Source organism: Zea mays, chromosome 2, assembly GCF_902167145.1.
Source record: "Zea mays cultivar B73 chromosome 2, Zm-B73-REFERENCE-NAM-5.0, whole genome shotgun sequence".
In the NCBI taxonomy this organism is placed as follows: Eukaryota; Viridiplantae; Streptophyta; class Magnoliopsida; order Poales; family Poaceae; genus Zea; species Zea mays.
In genome coordinates this window covers 146,374,083-146,381,272 of record NC_050097.1, presented here as the reverse complement: position 1 = coordinate 146,381,272, position 7,190 = coordinate 146,374,083, and positions in this window count along the sequence as shown.

Below are 7,190 nucleotides of genomic sequence, written 5' to 3'. Positions count from 1 at the left end.
CAGTTCAAGCCATTGGTCAGACTTTGGCCGCCATTCAGCAGCAGCAGGCCCCACCTCAGCCTCAGATGCCTCAGATGCCCAGAGACAAGCGTGCTGAATTCATGAGAGGTCATCCGCCAACGTTTGCTCATTCTTCTGACCCTATGGATGCTGAAGATTGGCTGCGCACTGTGGAGCGGGAGTTGCATACCGCTCAGTGCGATGACAGGGAGAAAGTTCTGTATGGTCCCCGTCTGTTGAGAGGAGCAGCCCAATCATGGTGGGAGTCTTACCTCGCCACCCATGCCCATCCTGACGCCATCACCTGGGAAGAGTTTAGAGGTAGCTTTCGTCAGTACCATGTCCCTGCAGGTCTGATGACTGTGAAGAAGGAGGAGTTCCTGGCCCTCAAGCAAGGGCCATTGTCTGTCAGTGAGTACCGGGACAAGTTTCTGCAGTTGTCTCGCTATGCTCCTGAAAATGTCAACACCGACGCCAAGCGGCAGTACCGTTTCCTGAGAGGCTTGGTTGACCCTCTGCAGTACCAACTGATGAATCACACCTTCCCGACATTCCAGCACCTGATTGACAGAGCAATCATGACAGAGAGAAAGAGGAAGGAGATGGAAGATCGTAAGCGCAAGATCAGTGGACCCCAGCCTGGAAGCAGCAATCGTCCTTGTTTCTCAGGCAATCAATCTCAGCAGTTCAGGCAGAACCAGCGTCCACCTCAGCAGCATCAGCAGTTCCAAAGGCAGTACCCTCTGCACCAGTACCAGAACCATCAGAGCAATCAGTCAGGAGGTCAGTTTCAGAGGCAGAATCAGCAGGCACCTCGCCTTCCTGCCCCAGCAAACCAGCAGAACAGTCAGGCAGCACCAGCTCAGGTTGGAAACAGAGCATGTTTCCACTGTGGAGAGCAAGGCCACTGGGTGATGCAATGTCCGAAGAAGGCAGCCCAGCAGCAGTCAGGCCCCAATGCCCCAACGAAGCAGAATGTGCCTCAGCCTGGAGCAGGTAATCGCTCTCAGCCGCGCTATAATCATGGAAGGCTGAACCACTTGGAAGCTGAAGCAGTTCAGGAGACCCCCGGCATGATAGTAGGTATGTTCCCAGTCGACTCCCATATTGCAGAAGTGTTATTTGATACTGGAGCAACACATTCTTTCATTACTGCATCATGGGTAGAAGCACATAATCTTCCAATTACTACCATGTCAACCCCCATTCAAATCGATTCAGCCGGTGGTAGAATTCGAGCCGATAGCATTTGTTTGAATATAAGTGTGGAAATAAGGGGGATAGCGTTTCTCGCCAACCTTATAGTAATGGGTACTCAGGGAATAGATGTCATCCTAGGGATGAATTGGCTAGATAAGTATCAGGCAGTTATCAGTTGTGATAAAAGGACCATCAAGTTGGTGTCCCCACTAGGAGAGGAAGTGGTAACCGAGTTAGTCCCGCCTGAGCCAAAGAAAGGAAGTTGTTATCAGATGGCTGTTGATAGCAGTGAAGCAGACCCGATCGAGAGTATCAAGGTTGTGTCCGAGTTCCCAGATGTGTTTCCGAAAGACTTACCGGGTATGCCACCAGAGCGGAAAGTTGAATTTGCCATAGAGCTTCTTCCCGGAACCGCCCCTATCTTCAAGAGAGCTTACAGAATATCTGGACCAGAGTTGGTTGAACTTAAGAAGCAAATTGATGAGCTGTCAGAGAAAGGTTACATTCGGCCAAGCACCTCGCCTTGGGCCGCCCCTGTCCTATTTGTGGAGAAGAAAGATGGCACCAAGAGGATGTGCATCGATTATCGAGCTTTGAATGAGGTCACGATCAAGAACAAGTATCCCTTGCCCAGAATAGAAGATCTGTTCGACCAGTTGAGAGGAGCCAGCGTGTTCTCCAAGATTGATCTGAGGTCAGGTTATCATCAGCTCAGGATCCGACCTTCGGACATTCCGAAGACGGCATTCATTTCCAAGTATGGGTTGTATGAGTTCACAGTGATGTCTTTTGGTTTGACCAATGCGCCCGCATTCTTCATGAACTTGATGAACAGTGTATTTATGGATTATCTCGATAAGTTTGTGGTGGTATTCATTGATGACATTCTGGTTTATTCTCAAAGCGAAGAAGAGCACGCAGATCATTTGAGGATGGTGTTGCAGAGATTGCGAGAGCACCAGTTGTATGCAAAGTTGAGCAAGTGTGAGTTCTGGATCAGTGAAGTCCTGTTCTTGGGTCACGTAATCAACAAAGAAGGATTGGCTGTGGATCCGAAGAAAGTGGCAGACATTCTGAACTGGAAAGCGCCAACAGATGCCCGAGGAATCAAGAGCTTCATTGGAATGGCCGGATATTATCGGCGATTCATTGAAGGATTTTCGAAGATTGCGAAACCAATGACAGCGTTGCTAGGCAACAAAGTTGAGTTCAAGTGGACCCAGAAATGCCAAGAGGCCTTTGAAGCGCTGAAAGAGAAGCTGACTACAACGCCTGTCCTAGTCTTGCCTGATGTGCACAAGCCCTTCTCGGTGTATTGTGATGCTTGTTACACAGGTTTGGGATGTGTGTTGATGCAAGAGGGAAGAGTTGTGGCTTACTCGTCCCGACAGCTGAAGGTTCATGAGAACAATTACCTAATCCATGATCTAGAGTTGGCAGCAGTGGTTCACGCGCTGAAGTCATGGAGGCACTATCTGTATGGACAGAAATGCGATGTTTACACAGATCACAAGAGTCTGAAGTACATATTCACTCAGTCAGAGTTGAACATGAGGCAACGAAGATGGTTAGAGTTGATCAAAGATTATGAGTTGGAGATTCATTACCATCCAGGCAAAGCAAACGTAGTGGCAGATGCTTTGAGCAGAAAGAGTCAAGTCAATCTGATGGTTGCTCGTCCGATGCCTTATGAGTTGGCCAAGGAGTTCGACAGGTTGAGTCTCGGATTTCTGAACAATTCGCGAGGAGTCACAGTTGAGTTGGAACCTACCTTGGAGCGCGAAATCAAAGAAGCGCAGAAGAATGATGAGAAGATCAGTGAGATCCGGCGACTGATTCTAGATGGTAGAGGCAAAGACTTTCGAGAAGATGCAGAAGGCGTGATATGGTTCAAAGACCGCTTGTGTGTTCCCAATGTCCAGTCCATTCGGGAGTTGATTCTCAAGGAAGCTCATGAGACGGCTTATTCGATTCACCCTGGCAGTGAGAAGATGTATCAGGATCTGAAGAAGAAATTCTAGTGGTACGGAATGAAGAGGGAAATCGCAAAGCATGTGGCTATGTGCGATAGTTGCCGAAGAATTAAGGCAGAGCACCAGAGACCTGCTGGATTGTTGCAACCGTTGCAGATCCCTCAGTGGAAATGGGATGAAATTGCTATGGATTTCATAGTCGGATTGCCTCGCACTCGAGCCGGCTACGATTCCATTTGGGTAGTAGTGGACCGTCTGACCAAGTCAGCCCACTTCATACCTGTCAAGACCAACTACAGCAGTGCAGTATTGGCAGAATTGTATATGTCTCGGATCGTTTGTCTTCATGGTGTGCCAAAGAAGATAGTGTCAGACAGAGGAACGCAGTTCACCTCTCATTTCTGGCAGCAGTTGCATGAAGCTTTGGGCACGCATCTGAATTTCAGTTCAGCTTATCACCCGCAGACAGATGGCCAGACCGAAAGAACCAACCAAATTCTTGAAGATATGTTGAGAGCCTGTGCGTTGCAAGATCAGTCCGGATGGGATAAGAGATTACCTTATGCAGAGTTTTCCTATAACAACAGTTACCAGGCCAGTTTGAAGATGTCACCATTTCAAGCGCTCTATGGAAGGAGTTGTAGAACTCCGTTGCAATGGGATCAGCCTGGAGAGAAGCAAGTGTTTGGGCCAGACATTCTGCTTGAAGCCGAAGAGAACATCAAGATGGTCCGAGAGAATCTGAAGATAGCGCAATCGAGGCAGCGAAGCTATGCAGACACAAGAAGAAGAGAGCTGAGTTTCGAAGTCAGAGACTTTGTCTATCTGAAAGTGTCACCGATCAGAGGAGTCAAGAGGTTCGGAGTCAATGGCAAGCTAGCACCCCGCTACATTGGTCCGTATCAGATTCTTGCAAGACGTGGAGAAGTGGCCTATCAGCTCAGTTTGCCAGAGAATTTGTCAGCTGTGCATGATGTCTTTCATGTGTCTCAGTTGAAGAAGTGCTTGCGTGTGCCAGAAGAGCAGTTGCCAGTGGAAGGTCTTGAAGTCCAGGAGGACTTGACCTACGTTGAGAAGCCAGTGCAAATCCTTGAGGTTGCAGACCGAGTCACCCGAAGGAAGACCATCAGAATGTGCAAAGTCAGATGGGATCATCACTCTGAGGAGGAAGCAACCTCGGAGCGTGAAGATGATCTGATGGCTAAATACCCTGAGCTCTTTGCTAGCCAACCCTGAATCTCGAGGGCGAGATTCTTTTAATGGGGATAGGTTTGTAACGCCCTGAATTTGGGGGTAGAATTTTTTCTTCTTTTCTCTCACCAAATTCGGGCGTTACTCTCTTTTCTCTTTCCCCATTTGCTCTTTCTTCCCAATTTCAAACCAGTATAGCGGCAGGTGTCCGTGTCATGTATAAAACAAAACCTAAGTCTCATGGGTGTTGCATCATGCCGAAGCACATTTCTTTGTCTGATGTTGAATGTTCGTCTCGTTCCGTTCCGGATTTCGGTTCGCGATTTAATTCCGTTTAGTGGTCGCGCTCGTCGTGGGTTTTCGATCCGCGAAGTGGCCCGGCCCAGCCCAACCTAGTCCAGCCTAGCCCAACCGGCCCGGCCCGCCCCGGCCTGCGCGCCCCTGGCGCCCAAACCCCCCCCCCCCCCATGCGCCCCCTCCCCCCTCTCTCTCTCATTTGGATCTCCCGCGCAACAACCTCTCCTCTCCCTCTTCCACCTCTCTCTCCCCGTGGTGCCCTAGGATTTGAAGACGGCGATCACCGGATTTTGGACCCCGAGGTGAGCCCCCCTCCCCTCCCCTTCTCTTCTCTCTCTCTCCCTCTCCCTCCTCTTCTTCCCCGCGCGCGCGCCCTCCCTCTTCCCCCTGCCCGCGCCCGACCCCGTCCCTGCTCGCCCGCCCGGCCTCCCTCCCGCGGCGGCGCTCGGCTCCCCGTCCCCGGCCTCCCTCCCCGGCGGCGCCCGCCCGGTCTCCCTCCCCGGCGGCGCTCGGCCCCTCCCCCTCCCTCCCCGGCGGCCTCGCCCGCCCGGCCTCCCTCGGCGCGGTGGCGCTCGGCCCCCCGCTCGGCCTCCCCGCTCGGCCCCTCGGCGCGGCCCCCGCTCGGCCTCCTCGGCGCGGCGGCGCGGCCCCCGCTCGGCCCCTCGGCGCGGCCCCCGCCCGGCCTCCCTCGCCCCGGCGGCGCTCGACCCCTCCCCGGCGGCGCTCGGCCCCCGCTCGGCCCCCCGCTCGGCCCCTCCCCCTCCCTCCCCGGCGGCGTTCGGCCCCCGCTCGGCCCTCCCCGGCGCGGCGGCGCCCGTCCCCGGCCTCCCCTCGCGCGGCCCCACCTCGGCCCCCGGCGGCGGTCGGCCTCGCCCCCTGCCCGTCCCCGGCCCCTGCGCGCGGCTCCGCCCCTCGGCTCGGCCGGCCGTGGCGGCCCGGCGCCCTCCCGCGGCGCGGCGAGCCCCGCCCGCCCGCGCGCCCCCGCCCCTGGCCGGTTCAACCGCCCCCCTGGCCGGTTCAACCGCCCTGGCCCCAGCTCGCCCGCCCGTTCCCCCGTCCCGGCCTCGCCCGACCGTATCTTCGCTCGTCCGCGCTCGCGGTGATTATTCGTTAATTAGCGTGTTGCGTCGCGCGCTTCGCCGCGCGACGGATTTGTCTAAATTCAGATTCTATCTTGTGTTGCGTCGTGCGCTTCGTCGCACGACGATCCATTTTGTTTCAGGTTGTTTAAGGTGTAACGCCGCGTGTGTATTCACGCGACGTTCCACTTTGGACTCAGTTTAGTCGGCTTATGCCGTCATGCGCTTCGTCGCGCGACGCTTAACGTCTCCTCTTAACAAAGGCGAAGTGTCTCGTTGCGTGCTCGGTCGCGCGACGAGTCGTTAACTTCTTAATTTGTTTTAGAGAGCTTTGTCGCGCGTCTCGCCGCGCGACCATCCTTTTATTTATCTCCACCTGCTTATAATAATTAGACATGAAAACATGACTTTACTTTACGCTAAACATAGTGTCTACATTAAATTTCCTTCCATTAAGCGAGTGGTTAATTTATAATCATGTAACGTTATCGTTTCTCGACTGTCTTTTCCTTTTTCTCTCTTAACCGTACTCGCGAGCCTGCGTAGAACGTCTGTTTACTTATTGCATTCTATTGTATGGTGTACTATTCTTTGGTATTAAATATGTGGATGTATGTATGTTTGCGCTCGCATAGAGAACGATCCGGTTGAAGAGCCCGAGGAACCCGCAGGAGAAGCCCCTGAGCAGCAGTCGTTTGGTGGAGGCAAGTGTCCCTTGACCTATCTATCTCCTACTCATTATTTAATTCACCTCCCGCTTTATACATTTATGCCTAAGGATTGACTAGCTTTTGTTATCCATGTCCTTGTTTACCTATTTGGGTTGGATTATTACTGTTTAGCTTTATGCTATTGCTTAACTCTAATCAATGAACATGATGAGAGTATCTATGATACGTTGTTTTTCCCTTCTCTAATTATGATGTGGTACTTGTGGTCATCAAGGGGGCTCGAGCGGTTTCTCGAGTGCCTCTCTGTAAGGACCTGTTCTATGGATGACCGCCCGGGAAAACAGTGCAACCATGAGGGTGGAATGGGGTGCCCTTAGCTGAATAATTAGAGGATCCGGGGTGTAGTTCACTTAGCCGTCGTGCCGTCAATGGGGCTCGGTGTATGCGGCTCGCTCTGCCAAGTTTGGGTTCGCCCCTTGGGGAGGAGTGCGGTGCATTTAGGAAACCTAACGGGTGGCTACAGCCCGGGGGAATCTTTGTAAAGGCTACGTAGTGATGCCCTGCTGGGTCACCTTGGTAGTGATCAATGGAGAGTCATGATCTCCGGGCAGAATGGGAATCACGGCTTGTGGGTAAAGTGCACAACCTCTGCAGAGTGTTTGAAAACTGATATATCAGCCGTGCTCGCGGTTATGAGCGGCCAAGGGAGCTCCAATGATTAGTGGTACTTGATCAGAGATACTTTGGTACAGGTGGTTATGAGATTGATGGTTTTGGTT